The 27,022-nt window shown below is 39.4% G+C and overlaps 1 protein-coding gene across 5 annotated transcripts in view; it reads left to right on the top strand.

Moving 5' to 3' along the window:
- LOC123585329 overlaps positions 1 to 27,022 on the top strand; it is a 153,460-nt gene that overhangs the window by 105,563 nt on the left and 20,875 nt on the right. For 4 of the 5 annotated variants that reach the window (XR_006706068.1, XR_006706067.1, XR_006706069.1 and 1 more), the window contains exons 3-5: positions 20,166 to 20,238; positions 23,120 to 23,180; positions 23,293 to 23,495. The gene's annotated coding sequence lies outside the window, so the exon portion shown is untranslated. The remainder of the gene's footprint in view (positions 1 to 20,165; positions 20,239 to 23,119; positions 23,181 to 23,292; positions 23,496 to 27,022) is intronic. The other variant, XR_006706070.1, reaches the window with a different exon arrangement.

Genomic DNA, 27,022 nt, shown 5'->3' on the forward strand with positions numbered 1-27,022 from the left:
AAGATTTTTTTTAAAGTAGGTTCCACACCCGACATGAGGCTTAAATTCAGCACCCAGAGATCAAGTGTCACATGCTCTACCCACTGAGCCAGCCAGGAGCCCCAAGAGTAGATGAATTTTAAAGGCATTCTCCTATAAGAGCTTCACAGGAAACCTGAAGTGAAAAGCTGATCTCAAAAGGACTTGGGAGGCTCGCTTTGCTAAAACACGGCATGAAATCCAGTATTATTTACAGAAAACTAAAAAAGGTAAGAGATATATAGTAGCAAACATACTATTTGCTACCTTGGACTAAAAGAGACCAAATAGTGCAAAATGTAAAGAGGCCTTTGGGTCTTACAAGTCCCACAGGGAGGAAGCAGGATGAAAAAACAGCTGCAAATACAGGTCATTCCTTATGAAAAGGAAGGAACCAAGAGCTCAAAGAGTAAAGAAAGGGAAGAGACATGGAGAAAGTATTCCCGTGGTTAGGACTAAGTCCTAACTTAAGAACTGACAGCATGCATCAGGCTATATTTCAAAACTCTTATGGACTAGGGTGCTTCCCATCTTCTTTTTCTGAATGAGTGAGTCTTCAGCAGTTGACTAGAATGTTGCATTTGTGAGTGGTAAATAACTGTCTCTTTCGTTCTCAAGTCCTCATATTGAGAACCCTTGCACTCAAGGGGCTATACTTGAGATACCATAACCCAGGCAGCTTATCCCCACTGCACCTGATTAAGATGGTAAGATCTTGGACTCAAGCCCTGAACCTGATGCCATGATAACTGCGACTTGCAGGAGGTATTGGAGGGGGAGGGGAGTGAATGTATTTTTCAGGTGGGAGGAATACAAACATCTGTGGCCAGGGGATAAATTATACTACTTTTTAAAGGTGTCCATAGGTTTTAAATATTAATTCCATTAAAAAAAGGCCATGGAACAACCTTAGTGATTTGCTCCTAATGAACAGAATATGTGACTATGATCCTGTGTGTATTCCAAGCCTAGGTGACAAAAGGCGATTCTGCCTTGCTCTGTATCTCAGGCTGCTTACTTGGAATCTAGCTCCCCATCTAGTGAGGAAACCTAGGCCACAAAGAGGATCTAGGTGTGTCAGTTTAAGTGTTTCTGCTGCCTCCTGAACTGAAGTCCCAGGCAACAGCCAGCATCAACCACCAGACGTTAGTGAACAAATCTTCAAATGGATCCAGCCCCAAACCTTTCAGTTGCCCCACCTGAAGCTGAGCGGGGCAGAGACTAGCTGTCCTGGCCACACTTTTCCTAACAGATTTGTGAACAAAAGAAATCTAACCTTTGGGGAGTTTGTTAAGAAAAAAACAAAAATGATAAATTGAAAAGTGGATGAAAAAAAAGAGATAAGACACATAAACCTGTAAAGGAGAAATTGTTCTCCATTATGTAGGATATAATAATTGTCAAGATTAATTTATTAACAACCAATGGTGCTAATGAGAAGAAGCAGATAACTAGAAGCAAGATCTAAGAAGTTTTTCTCTCAGGTTTTCCCCAGTTAGGATCATATTAGCTGCTCATTTTCCATATATGGCCTTTATTATGTTGAGGTATGGTTCCTCTAAGCCTACTTTGTTGAGGTTTGTATCATGAATGGATGTTATAGTTTGTCAAATTCTTTTTCTGCGTCTATTGCAATGATATGATTTTATTCTTTTTTTGAAAATTAATATGAGGTATCACATTCATTGATTTGCAAATATTGAACCACCCCTGCAAACCAGGGATAAATCCCATTTGGTTATAGTGAATGATTTTTTTTAATGTGTATTTATTTTTGAGAAAGAGCACAAGCAGGGGAGGGACAGAGAGAGAGGGAAACACAGAATCTGAAATAGGCTCCAGGGTCCAAGCTGTCAACAGAGCCTGACACTGGGCTCAAAACGATGGACCATGAGATCGTAACCTGAGCTGAAGTTGGATGCTTACCTGACTAAGCCACCCAGCTGCCCTTGCCCCCCGTGAATGATTTTTTAATGTATTGTTGGATTCATTTTGCTTATTTTGTTGAAGATTTTTGCATGTTCATCAGAGATGCTGGCCTCCTGTAATTCTCTTTGTGGCATCTTTATCTGGCTTTGGTATCAGGGTAAAGCTGGCATAGAATGAATTTGGAAGTTTCCCTTTCTTTCATGTTTTTCTGGAACAATTTGAAAAGGATAGGTTAAACTTTCTTTTTTCTTTTCTTTTCTTTCTTTCTTTTTGTATTACATGTTCTTTACATGTTAAAATTTACATCTGAAGTCATCTGGTCCTAGACTTGTGTTTGTTGAGAGTTTTTTGATTCCTGATTCAGTTTCCTTGCTGGTTATTGATTTTTTTCAAGTTTTCTCTTTCTTCTTGTTTTATTTTGGTAAGTTATATATTTCCAGGAATTTATTCATTTCTTCTCAGTTGTCCAACTTGTTGGCAAACATTTTTTCACAATATTCTCTCATAAATGTTTGTATTTCTGTGGTGTTAGTTCTTATTTCTACTCTCACATTTGTGGTTTTATTTATTTTGGTCTTTTCTATTTTCTTGTTGATTACTCTGGCTAACATCTTATCAGTTTTATTAATTTTTACAAAGAACCAGATCTAGGTTTCATTGATCTGTTCTAGTATTATCTGTTTTTTGTTTGTCTATCATTCATTTCTGCTTTAATCTCTTTTTTTTAAATTTTATTTTGAGAGAGACCACACATGAGTGAGGGATGGGCAGAAAGGGAGAGAGAGAGAGAGAGAGAGAGAGAGAGAGAGAGAGAGAGAGAGAATCCCAGACAGGTTCCATGCTGCCATCAGAGAGGCTAACACGGGGCTTAATCTCACAACTGTGAGATCATGACCTGAGCCAAAATCGAGAGTCAGAAACTTAACCAGTTAACCCACCCAATGGCCCCCTGTTCTGATCATTATTACTTGCTTTCTTCTGCTGGCTTCAGGCTTCATTTGTTGTTCTTTTTCTAGCTCCTTTAGGTGTAAGGTTAGGTTGTTTGAAATTTTTCTTGCTCCTTGAAGTAGCCTTATATTGCTATGTACTTCCCTCTTAGGACCACTTTTGCAGCATCTGAAAGGTTTCAGACCATTATTTTTTCATTTCCATTTGTATACACGTTTTTAACTTTCTTCTTGTATCTCTTGCTTAAGCCGTTCCAGTGCAGTAGCATGTTATTTAACCTGCATGTATTGTTTTTAATAATTAAGGACTATTTTTTGTTTGTGATCCATTCTTGAGAATAGTCCATGTACAGTTGAAAACAACGTGTATTCTGTTTTAAGAGGGAACATTCTGAAAAAAATCTCTTAAGTCCAATCTGGTCCGCTCTGTCATTCAAAGCCATTGTTTCTTTTTCTTTTTCTTTTAAATATATGAAATTTATTGTCAAATTGGGTCCATACAACACCCAGTGCTCATCCCAACAGGTGCCCTCCTCAGTACCCATCACCCATCCTCCACTCCATCCCACTCCCCATCAGTCCTCAGTTTGTTCTCAGTTTTTAAGAGTGTCTTATGCTTTGGCTCTCTCCCACTCTAACCTCTATTTTTTCCTTCCCCTCCCCCATGGATTCCTGTTAAGTTTCTCAGGATCCACATAAGAGTGAACACATATGATATCTGTCTTTCTCTGTATGGCTCAAAGCCCCTGCTTCTTTGGTGATTTTCTGTTAAGATGTATTTTTTGGTGATTTTTTTGTTAAGATCTATTGATGTAAATGGGGTGTTAAAGTACCCTATTACTGTCTTATTATCAATTAGTTCCTTTATTTGGTTAATGTTTTATGTACTTGAGTGCTCTCGTGGTGGGTGTATAAATATTTACAATTGTCAGATCTTCCTATTGGATTGTAGCCTTTATTATGATATAGTAGCATTCTTTGGCTCTTGCTACAGTCTTTGGTTTTGGTTGTTTATTTATTTTGAGAGAGACAGAGTTGGGGACGGACATAGAAAGGGGGAGAGAAAATTTCAAGCAGCCTCCATGCTGTCAGCCTGGAGCCCAACCTGGGCTCAAAGCCACCAGCCATAAGATCATGACCTGAGCCAAGACCTAGTCGGTCGCTCAAATGACTGAGGCACCCAGGTGACCCACAGTCTTTGTTTTAAGGGCTGTTTTGTCTAACAAAAGTATCGCTATTTTTTCTTTTAACGTGATAAATTTTTCTCCATCCCCTCGCTTTTCATTTTTTTTTAAATAGAATTCATTGTCAACTTGGCTCACATACAGTGTGTATAGTGTGCTCTTGGTTTCAGGAGTAGATTCCAGTGGTTCATCACTTATAGACAACACCCAGGGCTCATCCCAACAAGTGCCCTCCTCAATGCCCACCACCCACTTTCCCTGCTCACCCACCGCCCCCCATCAACCCTCTATTTGTTCTCTGCATTCAAGAATCTTCTATGGTTTGCCCCTCGCCTTCTCTGTTTGTAACTATTTTTCCCCTTCCCTTCCCCCAAGGTCTTCTGTTACGTTTCTCAAGTTCCACATAGGAGCAAAAACATATGGTATCTGTCTTTCTGTGACTTATTTCATGTAGCATAATACCTTCCAGTTCCATCCACATTGCAAGAGATAGCACGATTTCACTCTTCCTCCTTGCCAGGTAGTATTCCAGTGTATATATAAACCACATCTCTTTATCCATTCATCCGTTGATGGGCATCTAGGCTCTTTCCACAATTTGGCTATTGTTGAAAGCACTGCTATAGACATTGGAGTACATGTGCCCCTATGAATCAGCATTTCTGTATCCTTTGCATAAATTCCCAGTAGTGTTATTGAGGGGTCGTAGGGTAGTTCGATTTTCAATTGTTTTGAGGAACCTACGCACTCTTTTCAAGAGTAGCTGCACCAGTTTGCATTACCACCAACAGTGCAAGCATCCCCTCACTTTCAACCTGCAGGTGTCTTTATGTTTAAAATGAGGTTTTTATAGGCAGCATACAGATGGGTCTTGTTTTTTAATCCATCCTGTCACCCTAGGTCTTTTGCTTGGAGTGTTTATTCCATTTATATCCAAAGTAATTATTGACAGGTATGTATTTATTGTCATTTTACTACTTGTTTTGTGGTTGTTTCTGGAGATTTTCTCAAATCCTTTATTGTTTTTCTCCCTTTGACGTCTTTCTAATTTGCTTTCATGATATATTTGGATTTCTTTCTCTTTATTCTTTGCATCGTTATTAGTGGGTTTTGGTATATGATAAGCATTAATTTGCATATCACCTCTTCTGCGTGTAGCAGTCTTTATTAAGTTGATGGTCACTTAAGTTAGAGCTCATTTTTTTTCTCCTCCCCATGTTTTGATAAGCTATTATATTGTATATCCTTTTTGGGGGCATTCCTTGACGATTTTTTTTACAGAAATATACATTTTTACTGCTTTTACATTTCCTGCCTTTATACTGTCACTTTTGATCTCTCCTTTCCACTCAGAGTCGCCGATAATATTTCTTACAGACTGATTTAGTGGTCACAAACTCCTTCCATTTTTGTTTGCCTGAGAAATTCTTTATCTCACCTTCTATTATGAATGATAGCCTTACTGGATAGAGTATATTTGGCCGCAGATTTTTCTCATTCAGCACTTTGAATATATCATGCCATTTCCTTCTGCCTTGCAAAGTTTCTGTTGAAAAATCTCCTGCTAGCCTTGTGGGTTTTCCCTTGGAAGTGAATGACTTGTTTTGCTGCTTTTAAGATTTGTAGCAGTGGGGCACCTGCGTGGCTCAGTCAGTGAAGCATGACTTGATCTTAGCTCAACTCGCGACCTCGCAGTTCGTGGGTTTAAGCCCTCCAGTGGGGTCTGCACCGACAGCACAGAGAGTGCTTGGGATTCTTTCTTTCTCTCTCTCTCTCTCTCTCTCTCTCTCTCTCTCTCTCTTTCTCTCTCTCTGCCCCTCCCCTGGTTGTGTCTGCGTTTTGTCACGGAAATAAAAAAAAAAGCAAAAAACAAAACACTAAAAAAAAAAGAAGATGTTAGCAGTATATTTTGCAAATTTAATTACAACATGTCTTGGATGTTGATTTTTATGGAAGTTCTCTGTGCCTCCTCGATCTGGATGTCTGTTTTCTTCTCCACATTAGGGAATTTTTCAGTTATTGTGTCTTCAAATCAATCATCTGTCCCCTTCTCTCTGTCTTCTTCTTCTGGGACTCCTATAATATGAATGTTTTTACATTTGATGGAGTCACAGAGTGCCTTAAGTCTATTCTTGCATTGGATAATTCTTCTTTGTCTTCTTCAGCTTCACTGCTTTTCATTACTTTGTCTTCTAGGTCATTAATTTGTTCCTCTGCTTCTTCCAGGTTGCTGTTCATTTTTACTGCACTCTTCATCTCTGATTCTTCAGCTTCTTTATGTCTGTGGTAAGGGTCTCTCGGATGTCTTCCATTCTTTTCTCAAGTCCATTGAATATCTTTATGATCATGGTTTTAAATTCTCCATTAGACGTGTTATTTGTATCTGTCCCATTTAGGTCTCTGGCCATGGCCTTATCCTGTCCTTTCATTTGGGATAAATGCTTCTGTCTTTTCATTTTGTCTAAGTATCTTCCAGCTTCTGTGTGTTAGAGAAGCCAGTTATGTCACCTGCTCCCGAAAGTAATGGACTTAGGAAAAAGACGTCATGTAATGCCCAGGGTCTAGCACTTCAGGGAGTGTCACCAGTGTGTGCTGCATGTGTTCTGCTGTTGTGTTCTGGCTCTGCTATCCTTCAGGCCAGTCGTCTGCAGAGGCTCTCCTTGCCTAGTCTGGTGAGTGTTTGGTCCCTGGCCTGAATGTAGCGAGTTTTAACTAGATGTGCTCTGGTCTGCTTATGAAATGAGACGTGTCACCACCTCTAGTGGAACTGAGGCCAAGGGAAACTCTCTGGTTGGGAGATGTGGAGTGGGCAGGCATTTGTCCTGGTCTTCTGGGGGAGGGGTCTGCTGTGCTGGAACTCAAGCAAGAGTGATTGAGAAAGGTAGTTCCACCAGTGTGCAAGGGGGTGGTGTTTGGTGTAAGCAAGTTAGGTAGCCAGTGTTAGCAATGCACTGCTTCCTGCAGGTGTCTTTATGTTTGTAGTGAGGGGCAGGAGAAGGCGATGGTGCCAGCCAGCAGCTTTGTTCCTACAGACAGGTCTCTCTGAACTTTGCCTCTGAGGGACGTGCTCTGAGAAGAGCAAATTATCTCCCCACTGTGTGCCCCAGGCACTCTTCAGACCACTGTACCCATGCTATATGCTCCCACATTGTTTTCCTGCCCTCTGTCCAAGAGCAGTGCAGTACCTCAGGACACTAAACCAGCTAAACCGGATGTCCTTTAAAACTCCAGACTTTATGCACTACTGGTTGCAAGAACTCGCAAAATGCAGCCCCTCATTTTCTAAGCCAGTGGGTATGGGGAAATGTTCTGTTTGTGCGTTCCCTTGTGCATTCCTCTCTCTCACCCTTACCCACATCCTCGACTCCCTCCCCTCTGCAGAAGCCAGAATCTGTTTCTCCTCTAGACGACATTTCTGCATCAAGGACCTTCTTTGATGTGGCCTCTTCTCTCCCTTTTGTTGTGGAGTTTGTTCTGTCAGTCTTCAGGTCGATTTCTGGGGTATTTAGGGTGAGCTGATTGTTATCTAGTTGTATTCGTGGGATGAGGCAAGCCTAGAGTCCTCCTACTCCTCTGCCTTCTTCCTGTCTCTAAGATCTTTTACTAAGATTCCCTTCAATTCCAACAATCTTACAAGTAAGCAAGAATGCCTCTTTAGAATGTCCCCTCAAGTTGAGGTAGAAGCACAGAGACATACGATTTGAAGCACAATAGTTGAAAAACTAGAAAGAGTCAATTTGATAGCCAAAATTGGGCCTTTGATCTGATTTCAATTAAAGGAAATAGGCAGCTTTGAGTATTGTTTAATCCATTGAATACTCAATCTTCATTCTCCTTTCCTCAGTGAGGAAATAAAGAGAATGTCACGGAATCATTTTTCATCTTTTAAGTAGCAAAACAAATGTACTGTCCTTTAGCACTACTTAAATTAACTGCACATTCTCCTTTACCTTATTCCAACCTTCTTTGTGTGGGGAGGTAAGACCATTTCATCTTTGTGTTGTCCCACAATGCTTCTCCATATCATACAAGTTGGCTTCAAAAGTTTGTTGTCATCCAAATTACCAATCTACTATTTGTCTCTGATAAATCAACTTAATACTACCTCACTTTGCACAACTGTATTATTTGAATGATGTAATGTTTATTCCATTAATTATACACTGAGCTATAAAATATAGCTATGCATATCTTTCTATTTAAGTGAAAGAAGGGGAAACAGGCTACTGTGTTTTCCAAGAATGTAGGTTCTGTGCCAAGAACAGGATTAACACCAGTGTTACACACAAGAACCAGGTCAGAAGAGGATCTCATTGTGAATTGCAAGATGATGGGTTAGCAAGATTGCTTCACAGGAAAGAGGAATAGCCCAGAGTTAATCTTTTCCTTCCTAGATGGTGAAAACTATGGATGAGTCTATGCATTATAATGAGATAATAAAACATAATGAAGTAAACGGTAGACTGAGTCAAGAGATCCTATGGCCAAGATCTGATGGAAATGAAAGTGGGCAGCACTGACTGAGACAGTAAAAGTTTGCACAGGCGGGGAAGCTGGGTGGCTCAGTCAGTTGAGCCAGTGTCATGGGATCAAGACCCCTGTCAGCCTCCACACTAAGTGTGAAGCCTGCTAAAAATTCTCTCTCCTCTCTCCTCTTTCTCTCTCTCTCTCTCTCTTTCTCTCCGTACACACCCCCTTGTCCTGCTTGTGCACGCACTAAAAAATATATAAATATAAATAAATAAATAAATAAATAAATAAATAAATGTCTGAACACACTAAAGAAAGAGCATTTTATCTTTTTGAGCCTGACTTCACATCGAGTCATGGGGTCAGCAAGGCATAGGCTGGCGAAAGGGTCCTTCAAGAAGCAAAAATCTCTATAGGAGCAAAGTTAAGTTCTACTACATTGACTTTTTATTATTACATAAGGGACTGGTAATTTGCAAGATAACTAGGAAAAAGTTTTCATAAAATTTGATATGGTACTGGCATAAGGACAGACATATAGATCAATGTATTAACATTGAGCATCTAAACATAAACTCTCACATTATAGTGAACTGATTTTCCACAAGGGTGCCAGACAATTAAATGGAATAAGACTAGTCTTTGTAACAAACGGTACTGGGACAAATGGATATCCACATGCAAAGTAATAAAATCAGGCCTCTACCCCATAGCATATATACAAAATTAACTTAATTTCTAAGAGCTAAAATGATAAAACTCTTAGAAAAAAGCTTACGTGTATATGTTTGTGACTGGATTAGACAATGATTTCTTAGACATGACACCAAAAGACAAAAGCAGATTAAGTTTACTTCATCCAAATTAAAAACTACTATGCTTCAAATATCACCATCAAGAAAGTGAATAGGCAAGTGACTAAATAGGAGAAGAATACCTGAATATCCTGTATCTGCTAAGTGATTTGTATGTAGGATATTTAAATAACTCTTCCAATAACGAAAAGACAATCCAATATAAAAACGGGAAAAAGAATGGATTAGTTCTTTAAAGACGATACAGAAATGGATAATAATCACGTTAAAAGGGAGATGTTCGGGGTGCCTGGGTGCCTCAGTCAGTTAAGCTTCTGACTTGGGCTCAGGTTACGATCTCACGGTTCGTGAGTTCGAGCCCCTCATCGAGCTCTGTGCTGACAGCTGGGAGCCTGGAGCCTGTTTCAGATTCTGTGTCTCCCTCTCTCTCTGCCCCTCCCCTGCTCACACTGTCTCTCTCAAAAGTAAAAGAGACACGTTCAACATCATTAGTTGTAAAAAAATGCAAACCAAAAACCACAAGATGCCATTTCATAGCCACTAGAATTGCTACCATAAAAGCAACAGATAATGACAAACATTGGCAAGAATCAGGAAAATGGGAACTCTCAAAAACTGCTGATGAAAATGTAATGTTGCTGCCACTTTGGAAACAGTCTGGCAGTTCCTCAAAAGGTTAAACTAGAAAAACAATTGTTTTAAACTTATTTGAGAGAGAGTGCACAAGTAGGGTAGAGGAACAGAGGAGAGGGAGGGAGAGAATCCCAAGCAGGCTCCATGCTCAGAGCAGAGCCCAATGTAGGACTCGATTCCACAACCCTGAGATAATGACCTGAGCTGAAATCAAGAGCCGGCCACTCAACCGGTTGAGCCACCCAGGTGCCTGTCCCCCCTCAAAAGGTTGAAAAAACAAAACAAAAACAAACAAACAAAAAAGGTTTATTTAACAGAGTTACCATATGAACTAGCAACTGTATTTATAGGTATATACCCAAGAGAAATCAAAACATGTTCACATAAAAAGGTGTTCATCACACAAAAAATAACCTCAAAATGGATGAAAGACCTCAATGGAAGACAGGAAGCCATCAAAATCCTCGAGGAGAAAGCAGGCAAAACCCTCTTTGATCTTGCCCACAGCAACTTCTTATTCAAAACGTCTCCGGAGGCAAGGGAAACAAAGGCAAAAATGAACTAGGGGGACCTCATCAAAATAAAAAGCTTCTGCACAGTGAAGGAAAGAATCACCAAAACTAAAAGGCAACCGACAGAATGGGAGAAGGTATTTGCAAATGACAGATCAGATAAAGGGTTAGTATCCAAAATCTACAAAGAACTTCTCAAACTCAACACCCGGAACACAAGTAATCCAGTGAAGTAATGGGCAAAAGACATGAATAGACACTGCTCCAAAGAAGACATCCAGATGGCCATACAAATCAAAACCACACTGAGATACCACCTTGCACCTGTCTCTGTTTTCTAAGAAATTAAGGAAACGAAACAAACAAACAAACAAAAAACTCAGCAGTATGTTTTTTTGCTGAGTCTGATAGTTCTGTTTTTCTGGAACAATCCCTGTTACTTCTTTTGATTCCTATCTGCCAGAAAAGTAAACTTAGTCCTAGTTAGTTGGAGAAAATTAACTAATTTTTCATATTTGAGAGGAACTTGTATATGGTAGAACATAGTGGCAACCACCAGGATTCTCTTTTTTTTTCCTTCTGAGTAAAATAGGGTTGTTGCTTGTTTCACACATTCTGACATCATGATTTCATCTATTCTTTTTAAACCTTTCTTCAAATGGATATATAGGAATGTAGGAATTTTCAAGGCAAATGCCAAGAAAAAGATTTTCCAAGAAAGATATTCTGTGACATAGCCTTCTGACTGTAACCACGTGTAACACATCAACCCAAATAATAAAAAATTCATATAACGCCGTTGTGTTAGAGGCATCCCAACAACACCCAGATTTGATTATTGACAAGAAGAGCTCCCAGACCTCAGCATATAGTTGTACTCATGCCTGTGGTTTGGTATGGGGAGAGGCTAGAAAGGCCAATCAGCACAAAGAAAAGGTGCATGGGGTGAAGGCCAGAGGAGACCAAGCACAGGCTTCCAGGAATCTTTTCTCTATGGAGTTAGCAGGATGTGCTTAATTCCTCCAACATCAAATTAGGACAGCACAAGTGAAATATTGTCTGCCAGTACGAGGCTTATGGATACTCAGTGCCCGAGTTCTCATTAAATGCTAATCACATAGGCATCTTCTCCTTAGCATGTCCCAAAATTCCAGCTTTTCAGAAGGAAATCAAGTGCACGGCCTTAAGCACATTGATTGTACCAGCACTTAGGCAGAGTGAGCCACTCTTAAGCAGCTAGGGAATGGTGGGAACCGTCCTTAAATCCAAGATCCCAGGGAACAACCAAGGGCCAGTCATTCAAGTAGGATGTTCTGAGGGTAGCCATCTTTGGCCTGCTGAATGAAACCTGTTCTTCATAGGAATTATAGCCTTGACGTCATTTTTGGTGCTGTCTTCAAATTTTATTTTACTAGCAAGTAACATGATGGTTACCATGGTACTGCTTTCAGTTTCATCATCCATATGAAGTAGGTATTTGTACAAAAATTACTAAGGCAATATTAGGTCGTTATAATCTTTTTTTATGTGATTAAGTTTTCATTATGATTCTAAGATACGATCAACATAATGATTTTGGATTTAAAATTAGAATAAAATCTCTTAATTATGTGGAAAACCCAGGTTTGATTCATATAGTGCTCAATCCCTGTTTATAGTTATAAGATATTTGATCATATTCACCAATTGTTTTCTTGCCTAAGTATATGAATAACTTTTGTATTTTTGTGTATTGCTTTATGTATTTTCATATACTTCCATATGGGAGAGAGTCTCCATATTGTGTTACTTTGATCTCTATCTTAATTTTTAAGGTGACTGTATCATGCGTTAATATATGCAAAGAGTAGCTTCAATGGATACCGTGTTTTGTTGTTGTGGTTGTTTTATACATTTTTTTTTCATTCTTTTTTTTTCCTATTTTTTTTTCAACGTTTATTTATTTTTGGGACAGAGAGAGACAGAGCATGAACGGGGGAGGGGCAGAGAGAGAGGGAGACACAGAATCGGAAACAGGCTCCAGACTCTGAGCCATCAGCCCAGAGCCTGACGCGGGGCTCGAACTCCCGGACCACGAGATCGTGACCTGGCTGAAGTCGGACGCTTAACCGACTGCGCCACCCAGGCGCCCCTGTTTTATACATTTAATTAGCCTTATTTTTCACAGCAGTTTTAAGTTCACAGCAAAATATAATAGAAAGTACAGAGAGTCTCCATATACCATACCATGCTCCCGTACATGCCTAGCCTCCCCTGTTGTTGTCAACATCTTGCACGACAGTGGTCCATTTTAGTAGTATATTTTTTTCAATTCCTTTGTTTAATTTTGAGCGAGAGAGCATGCATGTGTGTGAGCAGCAAAGGGGCAGAGAGAGAGGGGAGAAAGAATCCTGTGCTGTCAACACAGAGCCTGATGCAGGACTTGATCCAATGAACTGTGACATCATGACCTGAGCTCACATCCAGACTTGGATGCTGAACCAACTGAGCCACCCAGGCACCCTGAGAACTGTGATACATTTTATATGGACACTAAGTCATCATTTTCAGGCAAAGTCTCTAATTTGCATTAGTGTTCAGCCTTGGTGTTATACATTCTATGAGTTTTCACAAATGTGTAATGATGTGAAACCACCTTTGTGGTATCGTGTGAAAGAGTTTCACTGCCTTAAAAGTCCTCTGTGCTGTGCCCCTTTATCCCTACATTCACCCCAACCCTTACCTCCATAGTCTTGCTCTTTCCAGAGTGTCATATAGTAAGAATCATACAGTGGATATCGTTGAATGTTTAGAAAATTAAAATTCCCCGGCAATTGAATGTAGGCATTTAAGATATTCTTTTCCCTTTGTTTTGTTTAGTTGCTCATCAGTAGAGGATCTGATGACCTCTGCCTTCCATGAAAAAAGCATGATTTCTCTAGATGTGTGTCACCTAATGGGGAGGGTTGAGAAAAATGACATCATGAACCACTACACAGCACTCACAGTAGGATCATCCTCCTCTGTGATGTGCGGTGGGTCTAGTTAGACTCTCTAGCAATGGAAGGAGACAGCCTCAAGAGGTTAGAACGATATCAAACTGGAATGCCAAATCCTTCTTACTTACCTTGCCATTGGAAATAAGGCCAGGGAGAGTCTGTTTGCTATGGTTTGGCCATGCAGCAAAGTACAATAGCTATAGAGCTCTAGCTCTATAGAGCTCACTTTGTGAGGGGGTGTTTCATCCTAAATCTGAACAGTCCCTACTGAAGGGCTGGGGAAGTTCTGCCGTGTGACTGCAAAGTCAACATACTCTCTTTTAACTCCTCTCATAGTGGAGGTCCAGAAAAATCATGCTAGTTTCAGTTTGACATTGTCAGTTTATGATCATCATTCTCCTAATGATACCATTTTCCTCCAGTGTCATAGAGTCAGTCAGTGATGGTCATTGTAAACATCAGTTCACCTGTAGGTGTCAAATTCCGATAAAACCTATTCTTGCTTTTGGTCAATATAGAGGAGAAAGTAAGATTTCTTAGTGCTTTAAGCCTACCAATAGCATAATAACCATTCAGTGTAGTGTGGTTTCCAGGTGTGGTCCCAAAGCAATACTTTTTGACAAATCATAAGCCGTACACTTGTAATTTCCTCTATTTTTCAATTGTTGATTTACCATGTCTTTTGCTTTCTTCTTTAGGAGCAGATAAGAATCCTGAGGAAGACTCTATATCCAGGTAGGATTTTTATGGATTTGTAAAAATGACATTTGTTGGGGCACCTGGGGGCTCAGTCGGTTAAGGGTGTGACTCTTGATTTTAACTCAGGTTTGTGAGTTCAAGCCCCACGTCGGGTTTTGCACTGACAGCCTACTTGGGATATCATTCCCTCCTTCTGTGTGCACTCACTCTCAAAGTATAAAGGAATGAAATGAAATGAAACAGAAAATTAAAGGAAAGGAAAGGAAAGGAAAGGAAAGGAAAGGAAAGGAAAGGAAAGGAATGAACTGAAAATTACGTGTTTCCTAAGGGAATACAGAGAACAAAATCAGTTGTTGAGTGTTCTACCCTGGATTAGACACTATATCCTATACATAACATCTGTAAAGTTATACAGTCATTGCATAGCTTTGCAAAGTTATCTGTGTTATTGTAGCCTACTTTTTATTACTTTCACAACTGTGGTTCAGGGAGGTTGATTACTCGACCCATGATTCCATAGTTAATGAGTAACTGAGGGGTTTTCCCGTCAGCTTGTGTAGCTTCCACACCCATTCTCTGGTTCCTCAGCAGCACTAAGATGAAGATACAGATCCTAGGGCAGATCAACTCAGAATGCCAAAGCTAGTGATGTCAGAACTCTAATTTAGGGTTTTCTTAAGAACCCAGGTTAGTCCAAGCATTTGGCCTTATATATTTGACCAGTAGTGGTAGCAAAAGTAATTAGTGCAGTGGTAACAAATCCCTTGTTTTTACCATCCGAGATTTTAGGGTGGATGTCAGCTATGACCATGGTGTCACGGCTTTTACATAATAAGCAAGATCAAGCCAGGCATATCCTTAGATGTTGTAATATCTCCTCTTCTTGAGACACATGAGTTTTCTGTAAGGGAAGGATATCTAGTTGTTACATTACGTTAATTAAATTCAGCTTCTATTTCGAGGATATTGCTATATGATTCTCTGTTGCCTAAGTTCCCAGGCTGGTTTCCCTTTGGGCTAGTATGCTTAACCAGTTCTAGGAAGCTTTTTCTTTTTTTGGAGATTTTTTTCCCCATGATTTTTCTATACTGTGTTTTTGCCTTTTTACTTTCTTCTCTGGTTTTCTCGGTATTTTATTTTTCCATTAATTTTTCCAATTGTGCCAGCTAAGGACTCTCCATTTTTCCAGAGACCAATCAAAAGCACTTAGAATCTCAAGATTTAGTGAACCTCAGAGATTAATTCATCACAATACCCTCTGGTACTTCAGCCTATGTTTAACCTCCTTACCCAATGGTTGTACCCATGGAGATTTGAAACTCAAAAGAGATTGAAGTCACCTAGTGGGATATGATAAGTGACAGAAATGAGATTTAAATTTGGGTTCTTTTCTTTTTTTCTTTACTTCCTTTCTTTCTTTGTTTTTTTGTGTTCATCTTGCAGGCAAATGTTTTAATAATAGAAAGCTGGGAAGTGGGTCTAATGAATACAATGACGGAGGGTAAGAATCGAATTAGCAGAGGAGACCAGGTTTCAGTAAGAACAACACTGAGTTGGATAGGAATAAGAGTTTTAGAAAAGATGTCAGAATATGGGGGTTTATGCCAAGTGAGATAAAGGTGAATGACAGGAATGAAGGACCTAGGATTAGGGGAGTTGTTTAGAATAGCATATTCAAATAAAGTGTTCAAGAGTGTCCTGACCAGGTTTCTGCTTTTGTGTGTGTTGGTTTCATTGAAGGTGCGAGCATACCTCAGATGTTCTGATGAGAGAGATTAAAAATCATTTGAGCTGCTGGGAAGAGTCTGTTTACAGCAAATAGAAATATGATATCATCTACTCCCTTCCGAACTTGGGGAGGATGACTTAGGTCCTCTCAAGGAATTGGGGGTGGGGGTGGAGATTCTGAACTACAGAGATTTATGGCCCAAGGCAAGCTTTCTCCTCACTCCACCTCTTTTCCTAAATCTGTGATGCCCTTCTCATGTACCTGTAGGGCTGGGCAGGGGTAGGACTGACTTGTCAAATCAGTAAGGGAGCTTCATCTGGATCGGTGATAACATGCCTATGTTGAGGTGACTGTGTGGATGACTGAGACTCCCAATTAGCTTGTTCTCCAGGAGCAGGACATGGCTCCTACCCTCGGTCATTTGAGCCCATCCTTGTAGGAGTCTGTGCCTTCATAGGCTAAAGATTGAAAGGTTGGGAAATGCCACAGAACCGTGCTGAAGAGTGATGTAGGAGTGGGAGCTCATAGGGAAGAAAATATTCAGGCAGTGTATAAAGAAATAGAGGCACAACTACCTGGACCATTTTGATCGCAGTCTCTCTCCTTGGGTAGCTAAATGCCCCTGAAGGCTTGGAAGGTCTTCCTAGTTATTATGGACCTAAATAAGGCAAGACCAGTGTAGGAACAAATGTGGCCTTGGGAACTTTTAATCTTTTAATCTCTAGTTAGTACTACCATTCGTAACACAGAAATTTTACTTGGATATATTTACTTAAATGGAGGTCTACCTGACACACAATGTAATATGTGATGCAAGAACTCTGGATGTTCCATCATGCTCGCCATAAGCGTAGCTCCCATCTGTTAATATATGGTGCTATTACGATACCACTGACTAGATTCCCCATGCTGTACCTTTGAGCCTTGTGATTTATTCATTCTATAACTCGAACCCTGAACTTCCCTCTCCCCTTCACCCATTTTGTCCATCCCCCCACCTCCCCTCCCTTCTGGCAAGAGTCAAATCTCTGCATTTATGGGTCTGTTTCTGCTTTTTCTCTGTTTGTTCATTTGTTCCCCTTTTTTAGATTCTACATAGAAATGAAACCATATAGGATTTGTCTTTTTCTGTCTGACTTATTTCACTTAGCCTCCTACCGTCTAGGTATATCCATGATGTTTCAGATGGCACGATCTCATTCTGTTTTATAGCGGCGTAATATTCCATTGTGTGTGTGTATGTGTGTGTGTGTATGTGTGTGGTCTGTTAAAGTATTGGTGGACACTTGGGTTGCTTCCATATCTTGCCGATTGTAAATAATGCTATAATAAAGATAGGGGTGCATATATCTTTTCAAATTAGTATTCCCATTTCCCTTGGGTAAATAAATACCCAGTAGTGGAATTACTGGATCCTATGGTATTTGTATTTTTAATTTGTTGAGGCCCTTCCTTACTGGCTTTCATTGTGGCGATACCAATTTACATCCCATGACCAGTGCACACGGGTTTTTTTTTTCCCACACCCTGAGCAACCTTTGTTGTTTCCTGTGTGTTGAAACTGAGCAATTGTGGGGCGCCTGGGTGGCGCAGTCGGTTAAGCATCCGACTTCAGCCAGGTCACGATCTCGCGGTCCGTGAGTTCGAGCCCCGCGTCGGGCTCTGGGCTGATGGCTCAGAGTCTGGAGCCTGTTTCCGATTCTGTGTCTCCCTCTCTCTCTGCCCCTCCCCCATTCATGCTCTGTCTCTCTCTGTCCAAAAAATAAATAAACTTTAAAAAAAAAAAAAGAAACTGAGCAATTGTGACAGATGTGAGGTTAGAAGTCATTCTGGTAACGTTTATAGATACAATTTTCAACCATTTCAGAGAATTCCCTGCCTGTCACACTTGGTTATGGAAACTCAGACTGGGTCTTTCCTGGAGATTTCACAGGTTAGGAGAGGTGGAGGCAAAATAGAGAACTGAAAGTTTTTTTTTCAATATATGAAGTTTGTTGTCATATTGGTTTCCATCCAACATGCAGTGATCATCCCAAAAGGTACACTTCTCAATACTCATCACTCACCCTCCCTTCCCTCCCACCCCCATCGACTCTCAGTTTGTTCTCAGTTTTTAAGAGTCTCTTATGAGTTGGCTATCTTCCACTCTAACTTTTTTTTTTTTTCCTTCCCCTCCCCCATGGGTTTCTGTTAAGTTTCTCGGGATCCATATAAGAGTGAAACCGTATGTTATCTGTCATTCTCTGTATGGTTATTTCACTTAGCATAACACTCTCCATTTCCATCCATGGTGCTACAAAGGGCAATATTTCATTCTTTCTCATTTCCACATAGTACTCCATTGTGTATATAAAGCACAATTTCTTTAACAGGGTCCAAATGTTGAAAGACCTATACTCTGAAAACCGTAAAACACTTATGAAAGAAATTGAAGTTGACGGAAAGAGAAAGACATACAATGCTCATAGATGGGAAAAATACATATTTTTAAAGTGTCTACACTACCCAAAGCAATCTACAGGTGTAATGCAAGCCCTGTCAACATACCAACAACATTTGCCACAGAGGTAGACAAACAATCCTAAACGTTGAATAGAACCACAAAAGACCTTGAATGGCCAAAGCAATATTGAAAAAGAGGAAACCTGGAAGTATCGCAATCTCAGCTTTCAAGTTTTATTTCAAAGCTGTAGTAATCCAAACAGTATGGTGGGTACTGGCGTAAAAAATAGCCACATAGCTCAATGGAATAGAACCAAAAAGCCAGAATTAAATCCACCACTGTATGGTCAGTTCATCTTCCACAAACAGGAAAGACTATCCAGTGAGGAAAAGGCAGTCTCTTCAACAAATGGTGTTGGGAAAACCGGACAAGCCACATGCCAAAGAATGAACCTGGATCAATTTCTTTACCATAACAGAAATAAACTCAAAATGAATTAAATACCTAAGTGTGAGACCTGAAACCATAAAAAATCCTTGAAGAGAGCACAGGCCATCATTTCTCTGACTTTGGCTGTAGCAACATTTTACTAGTTATGTCTCCTGAGCCAAGGGAAATAAAGCAAGAATAAACTATGGGGAATACATGAACCCACAAAGCGTTTGCACAGTGAAGGAAACCGTCAAAACTAAAAGGCAAGCTCTGGGATAGGAGAACATATTTGCAAATGTTTTGCAAATCCAGTAAAGTGTTAGTATCCACAATATATAAAAAATTGATACAAGTCAACATCCCCCCCTCCAAAAAAGCCCAGTTCAAAATGAGCAGAAGACATATCCAGACATTTTTCCAAAGACAACATACAGATGGTCATCAGACACATGAAAAGATGTTCCCCAAAACTACGAGATACCACATCACACCTGTCAGAATGGCTACACTCCAAGACACAAGAAGCAAGTGTTTGCGAGGATGTGGATACAAAGGAAACCTCTTGCACTGTTGGTGGAAATGCAAATGTGTGCGGCCCCTGTGGAAAACAGTATGGAGTTTCTTCAAAAAATTAAAAACAGAACTCTCCTATGATCCAGTAATTGCACTACTGGATACTACCCAAAATAATACAAAAACACGAATTCCATGGGACGCACGCACCCCTGTGTTTACTGCAGCATTATTTCCAATAGCCAGCGCAAGTGTCCATTGACAAATGAGTGAACGAAGTTGTCCTGTATGTATGTATGTGTGTGTGTATGCGTAATCCACACACACACACACACACACACACACTGGAATATTACTCAACCATGAAAAAATGAAATCTTGCCATTTGCAATCACCTGGATGGGGCCCGAGAGTAGTATGGTAAGCAAATTCAGGGAAAGAGAAATACCATATGATTTTACTCATGCAGCACTTAAGAAACAACAATTGAGCAGAGGGAGAAAAAAAAGGGAGAGACAAACCAAGAAATAGGCTCTTAACTGCAGAGAACAAACAGATGGTTCCCAGAGAGGAGGTGAGTGGTGGGAGTGTTGAAAGAGGTGATGGGGATGAAGGAGTTCCCTTGTCATGATGAGCACGGGGTGAGTACGTTTTTGGTGAATCACTATATTAATAAACTAAAATAACCCTGGATGTTACTATTACTGGAATTAAAATAAAAATTAATGAAAAAGCCAGAGGCCACCTTTTAATTATACCACGAAATTTTATTTAATAAACAGATAGCTGAACTTTCACTTAATTTTTGAAATTTTGTTTTTAAATAAATGAACATGTTTTTGTTGTATATTTTTGCTCTAAAGGCTTTCCGACACACCTGGTCCTGATGATTCATGGTCTACATCAGCTAGCCAAGACTTAGATTTTGGTACCAAGGTAAAGTACCCTCCTGTGAAACTCACTTTCCTGCTCTGAATTGAGTTTTCTCCCTTATTTACTCTGAAAATTTAAGAGGAGCCTGGGTATCATCATTTTATGTGTGTCATGGAAAGTTAGCAAGAATAAACCACTTTACAGATACATGACGCGTTGAATGTTTTGTTTTGTTTTGTTGTACTTTGGTAAATCCTACAGGTGGAGGCTGATAAAAGAATGGGCTGGAAAATGTATAATGACCATCAAATTATATTGGGAAAAGCTTTCCCATAATGGAGGCAATATGACATTTGCTTAAGGATAAGGATTCTTACTGTGATAGTAACATGACTGATAATACTCATGCCTAAATGAAATTTTATTGGGTCCAAGTATCTATTGTAGGTTGCCCCCGCCCCGGGCAAGTTTTATTTTGGTGACATACAGGATTTTCCTTTGGCTCTATCCTTTGTTTTACATTTAGACGAAAATAATATTAGAAAATGTAGAAAGTTAGATGTTTACATTATTTCTCAACATTTACCTCACAAAGGTGTTTCCCTGTAGTTTTGAAATAACTCCATGAAGAGTAAGTTAAAATTGTGCATCTCCCTGCAGGATACGTATTTTGCTGAAAAGAGTAGCTCTATGAGCAGAGGCTCTTCATAGCCAAGTTGTCAAATTTATAATTTCAGAAATCTTTCATATTCTAGCTTTTAAAAATATCTCCTCCTAGTTCTTGTGTCGGATTCTAAAATTTAAAGTTTCAGACATCTGATATTTATTTAAATATTCATTTCAAAACCCCTAAATCATTATAAGCTACTGGAGGTTAGGAAACACACTTGTTTGACTCCTGGGGCTGCTAGAATAAAGTCTTGCTTGGAAGAAGCAATGTCATAGTTTTTGAATGTGAATAAATGAGTAGGGAAATGGAATTCCGTAGAATGGAGTTTGAAAAGCAACGAAATATGCATGATATATCACAATTAAATATGTGAATTTAAAAAGTCAGGCTTCAGTTTATATTCCGTTTTAGTGTTTAATACATATAAATGCAAATGAATTCTATTGAGGAAATCAGGAGTTACATACAAAAGAAGGTTACAGTATATTTTTAGTATCCTCCCATTGTGAGCTTAGAATTGCAGAGAAAAAGTCCTCAGCCTTTGTTTGTGTAACCCCAACTGTGTCCCATTACATACATCCTTTGAAGGTTCCCATTTCTTCCTAGAATTCTCATTCCCAATTCTTTTTCCATAGTGAAAGTTGATGTGTTAAGAACCTTTCTTTTTCCGTTCTTTTGTTAGTCTAGTAATAGTTTATAGCTTTTCGGAAGGGATAGATGCCAGGAATTGAACATTTGTTTATACTGAAAAAACTTAAATTCTTTATTACAGTATTTGTAAGCAGATAACTGTAGAGTGATAAAACTCAGTATTATTAGCGACATACTGTGAATCGAAGCCTCTGTTTTGCGTATAGTTTTATACATATATATCTTTAAAAGGTTTAAAAAACACTATTGTTCATAGTATATTCCCAATCCTACTTATGTACCCGTTAAAAAGTGTATGTTGTTTCCACTTTATTTTGCTCACATTTCTCCTTTTCTTCCTTGTCTTAAGCTCATGCTTAATTGATTGTTCATGTTTTTTTTTCCTTTTTTCCTCTTCTCCCCCCATGCTTTGTAAGGTATTTTTGATGTTTTTAAGTTTATTTATTTTGGAGAGAGAGAGAGAGACAGAGTGCAAGCAAGGTAGGGGCAGAGACAGAGGGAGACACAGAATCCAAAGCAGGCTCCAGGCTCCCAGCTGTCAACACAGAGCTCATTATGGGTCTCAAACCCACAAACCATGAGATCATGACTCATGAGCTGAAGTTGGACTCTGAACTGAATGAGCCACCTACGTGTTCCCCCCACCATGCTTTTTTTTTTTTTCATGGTTTACCCCTACAATAACGTTTCCTTGCAGAAAACATTTCTATAGTGTCTGTTCTTTTAGTACATCACTTTCTGTCAACTCCGTTGTCAACATATTGGTTATGGAATTCTACTGTCTGTGTGGTTTTCATCCATGACTTATTGCCCCACAAGGTTTATTATTCTTTTTTCCTCTTTCTTGGAAGGAGCTGAGCTAAATGTTTTTGTAATGTTTGTATTTCTCCTGGAAAGGGAGGGAGAGAGAGAGAGAGAATGAGCAAGTGCTAGTAGGGAGGGGCAGACAGAGAGGGAAAGAGGGAATCTCAAACAGGTTCTGCACTGTCAGCACAGAGCCTGTTGTGTGGCTTGAGCCCCACTAACAGTGAGTTCATGACCTGAGCTGAAATCAAAAGTGGGTCACCTAACTGACTGAGCTACCCAGTGGTCCTGTAAGGAGCTACATTTAAACAGTCATATTTGTCCTTAGTGTTTTGAGAAACAGAAGCCACTTAAACTGTTTGCAATTCCAACTTACCGACATAAGATACCACTGAAGAGTAAGTTTGTATATTTACTCTTACAAGAGATAGTTCATGCCAGTCTAAATCATGCAAACACTTCACAAGATAACATATTTAAATTTCTTAGTGTTAGTTTTTTCAACATGCTTTCAATTACCTAGGGTTCAATGTTTATCTGAGATTACTTCGGTAAAGCATTTACCCGATATTAATCAGTTACAGGTACGGCGAGTAACATTTTGAGACTACCTATGAGATCTCTTGTAATCCTCACCACATGAAAAAATGGAGACTGGTAATAAATAGTAAATGGCATAACTGAGATGTGAATCTACATTTGAATAATTCCAAAGCCTGTGTTCCTTGTGTAATGGTGCTCATTTGGTAATGGTGAATATTACAATGATTTTATTGAATTGGATTCTTATAATCCTTAAAGCTATTAATTCTATTCTAGAATGTCCCGAAACCACGCGTAGCAAAGCTACTGCATTCTTCTTGGCAATTCATTAAAAACGGTAAGCTATTGGAAGACTTGTATTATTCACTAATTCTTGTCCATTCGTGTGCTATTCACTCATTTGAAGTTACAGATATTTTCATGTCCTCTTTACTTTGTTTTCTACCAAGTGAGAGCAAAACGTGGCAATATGAAACCAGAAGGTGGAACCTTATCTGAGGACAACAATCCTGATTCTGAAAATTAAGATATGGCTGAAACTCTTTCCAAACCACCAGTCAGAGTTTATGGTGATCGTCTTCCTATTTTACCATCATCTAAATCTCTTCTGAAACCTTCTCTCAAGACATTAGCTGTCCTTGGTCTTGCAAAGGTAAGTTGTTTTGTTTTATACTTCCCCACCCCTTACCATCCTCTTGCTCCTTATAACGATGAAAAGGATCTTAGGAAGAAATGGAAGTCCTCAAGATCATAATAGAAATCAGTGTGATGACAACAGAGAGGAAGGTACAGGGTTGAAATTTAGAAAGTTTGGTGGGAGTAGACAATTCTCGGGTATGCCTTTATGGAAGCAAAGAAGGAGAGGGCAGTTGGAAAGAATAGCTAGATGCATATGAAGATGAGGAGGGGGGTGAAGGGGAAGAATTCATTTTAGAGGGGCAAGAGGAACTTAAAGTATGAAGAGTTGAGAGAAAGTATCATAAAATCACAGCAGCAATAGTGGGATTAAGGCAGAGCAGATGCTCTTTAAATTATAAAATGTGGGAGAAAATATTAAGCGAAAATTAAGAAAAAAAAAGCCAGGTAACAAAAAAAAATATGCTTAGTCTCTTCTGAATGACTTACAGCTGATTTCTGTGAAGAACTGGAAGAAATCTTTGCCCTTACGTTTCAGTTTAATAAAGGTGATATCCTAGATTTAGTTTAGCAAAACCTGTGTTTCTAAGGAATGCAAAGTGAAATCTGTTTTAGGCCATACCAGGTTGATTGCGAATTTTCAATTTTTGGCTATTGTCTTTTTGGGGGTTCTAAGGTAACTTACTGTGTGGTATAATCTTGGTATATTTTAGGTCTTTTTGAGTAGAAAGAGAGGAAATAAACATTTATTCTTTTCATTAAGTAAAATTTCTGGTGATGTAAATAAGGTTCTTTATCTGTGAAATGAAAAACTAAATTTGAAGCTGCAACACTGAATTTGTTTTTTTTTTTGTTTTTTATCTTATGTATTTATTTTGAGAGAGACAGCAAGCAGGGTAGGGACAGGGAGAGAGGGGAGAGACATAGAAGATCCCAAACAAGCTCTTCATTGTCAGCACAGAGCTCGACGCATAGCTCAGACTCACAAACCGGTTTGCGAGATGATGACCTGAGCCCAAATAAAGATGCTTAACTGCCTGAGCCACCCAGGTGCCACTTAAGCTGCCACACTCTGAATATATATATATATATATATATATATATATATATATATATATAATATGTTTTCTGCATTCTGAATTATCTTTTTTTATTTTTAAGTTTTCAACTGTTTATCTATTTTGAGAGAGAGTTTGAGACAGAGGCAGAGAGAGAGTAAGCAGAGGCAGAGAGAGAGAGAGACAGAGACAGAGAGACAGAGAGAGAGAGAATCCTAAGCAGGCTCTGTGCTGCTAGTGTCAAACCTGACACAGAGCTTGAATAACCTGAGCCAAAATCAAGTTGGACGCCTAACCAGCTGAGCCACCCAGGTGCCACTCTTTTTTTAATAGTATCTGGAATAGAATAGACACATGCACACATACCAAATGAATGAACTCAACATGTATAAATTTTTGTCTCATATGAACTCTTTGTCATGACAGAATCATAAGGCAGGAAAGTTTCCAAGAGAGTATGCAAAATTCTTTGTAGGAGATGATTTTTACTTTTTTGAAGATTTCTGACAATAGATACATTTTTAAAAGAATATTTATTTATTTTTGAGAGAGATGGAGCATGAGCGGGGGAAGGGCAGAGAGAGAGGGAGACACAGAATCTGACGCAGGCTTCAGGCTCTGAGCTGTCAGCACAGAGCCTGACACGCGGGGCTCGAGGTCAGGAACCATGAGATCAAGACCTGAGCCGAAGTCGGATGCTTAGCCAACTGAGTCCCCCAGGCACCCCAAGATACATTTTATATTATTCAGGGGAAACTTTAGTATTCATAGTTTTTCAATTTAGCATGTAAATTCTTTCATGTCTAAAACTGAGAAAGACTGCTGAGTTGATTTTTTTTTTAGTCCCTTTCTTCTTTCCTCCTGGGAATGTTCAGTCCTGCTTGATAATCACACATGTATTTGAAGACTTTAAAATCTTCAAATTGGGGGCGCCTGGGTGGCGCAGTCCGTTAGGCGTCCGACTTCAGCCAGGTCACGATCTCGCGGTCCGTGAGTTCGAGCCCCGCGTCAGGCTCTGGGCTGATGGCTCAGAGCCTGGAGCCTGTTTCCGATTCTGTGTCTCCCTCTCTCTCTGCCCCTCCCCCGTTCATGCTCTGTCTCTCTCTGTCCCAAAAATAAATAAACGTTGAAAAAAAAATTTAAAATCTTCAAATTGGATGATCATAAACATATTAGTTGCTTAATGCTAGATTCCTTCTCGGGTCCTTAACTACCTTCCAATATGGTGTAAATAGGAAATTAAAGCTCTTCATATGCTGTTCCCAGTGGAATAATAAAACTATATGAAACTTTAAATCGGTTTTTATATTTTTATTAGACTTCATGGTAGTTCTGGAAAATGGCTCAAAATTCTGTAATCCTGTATTTCTCTTCTATACTTTAAATCTTGTGCCTTAAGATTAATATTTTTGTTTGTTTTACTATTTTTTTTAATGTTGATTCTTGAGAGAGGGTGAGGGAGCATATGAATCGCAAGCCGACTCCATGCTTTGTGTGGACCTGATGCAGGGGTTGATCCCATGGCCTTGGGATCATGACTCGAGCTGAAACTAAGAGTTGGACGCCCAACTCACTGAGACACCCAGGTGTCCCAAGAGTAATTTTTAAAAGCCGTATTCATATAAAATCCTGAATTAGTGTTTCACAATTAAAACATTTTATGACTCTTAATGCCATTCATTACAGAAATGAATATTTGTCTATATTAGTAAAAGCATATTTTACATCCTTAAAACTAATGTTGAAATATAGAGTTGAAATCTTGAATCTCATGGTTTTTTTTTTTCCCCCTGCTTTAGGTACTGTATTATTTTTACTCTTTAAAAATATTTTTAGTGTTTGTTTATTTTTGAGAGAGAGAAAGTGAGGGAGAAGGGGAGGGGTAGGGAGAGGGGGACAGAGGATCCAAAGCAGGCTCTGTGCTGACAGCAGAGAGCCTGATGCGGGGCTCGAACTCATGACCCAAGAGCTCATGACGTGAGCCAAATTTGGAGACTTAACTGACTGAGCCACCCAGACGCCCCTCCCCCGTTTTCATTATTATTCTTTATTTATTCTTTATTTTTATTATTTGACAATTTAGCATCCAGTTATGTAATATATAGTGTGTACAGTGTAGTTTTGGCTTCGGGAGTAGATTCCCGTGATTCATCACTTCCGGATAACCCCAGGGCTCATTCCATCATGTGCCCTCCTCAATGCCCACCATCCCTTTTTTCAACCCCTTTAACTCCCCACCCCCATCAACCCTCAGCTTGTTCTCTGTCTTTTAAGAGTGTCGTATGGTTTGCCTCCCTCTAGGTATTTGTAACTATTTTTTCTTTCCCTTCCCCTATTGTCTTGTGTGAAGTTTTCAAATTCCACATATGAGTGAAAACATACGATATCTTTCTCTTGACCGACTTATTTCACTTAGCATCATACCTTCCAGTTGCTTCCACAGTGTTGCAAATGCTAAGATTCCATTCTTATTCATCGCCAAGTC

Source organism: Leopardus geoffroyi, chromosome C3, assembly GCF_018350155.1.
Source record: "Leopardus geoffroyi isolate Oge1 chromosome C3, O.geoffroyi_Oge1_pat1.0, whole genome shotgun sequence".
Lineage (NCBI taxonomy): Eukaryota > Metazoa > Chordata > Mammalia > Carnivora > Felidae > Leopardus > Leopardus geoffroyi.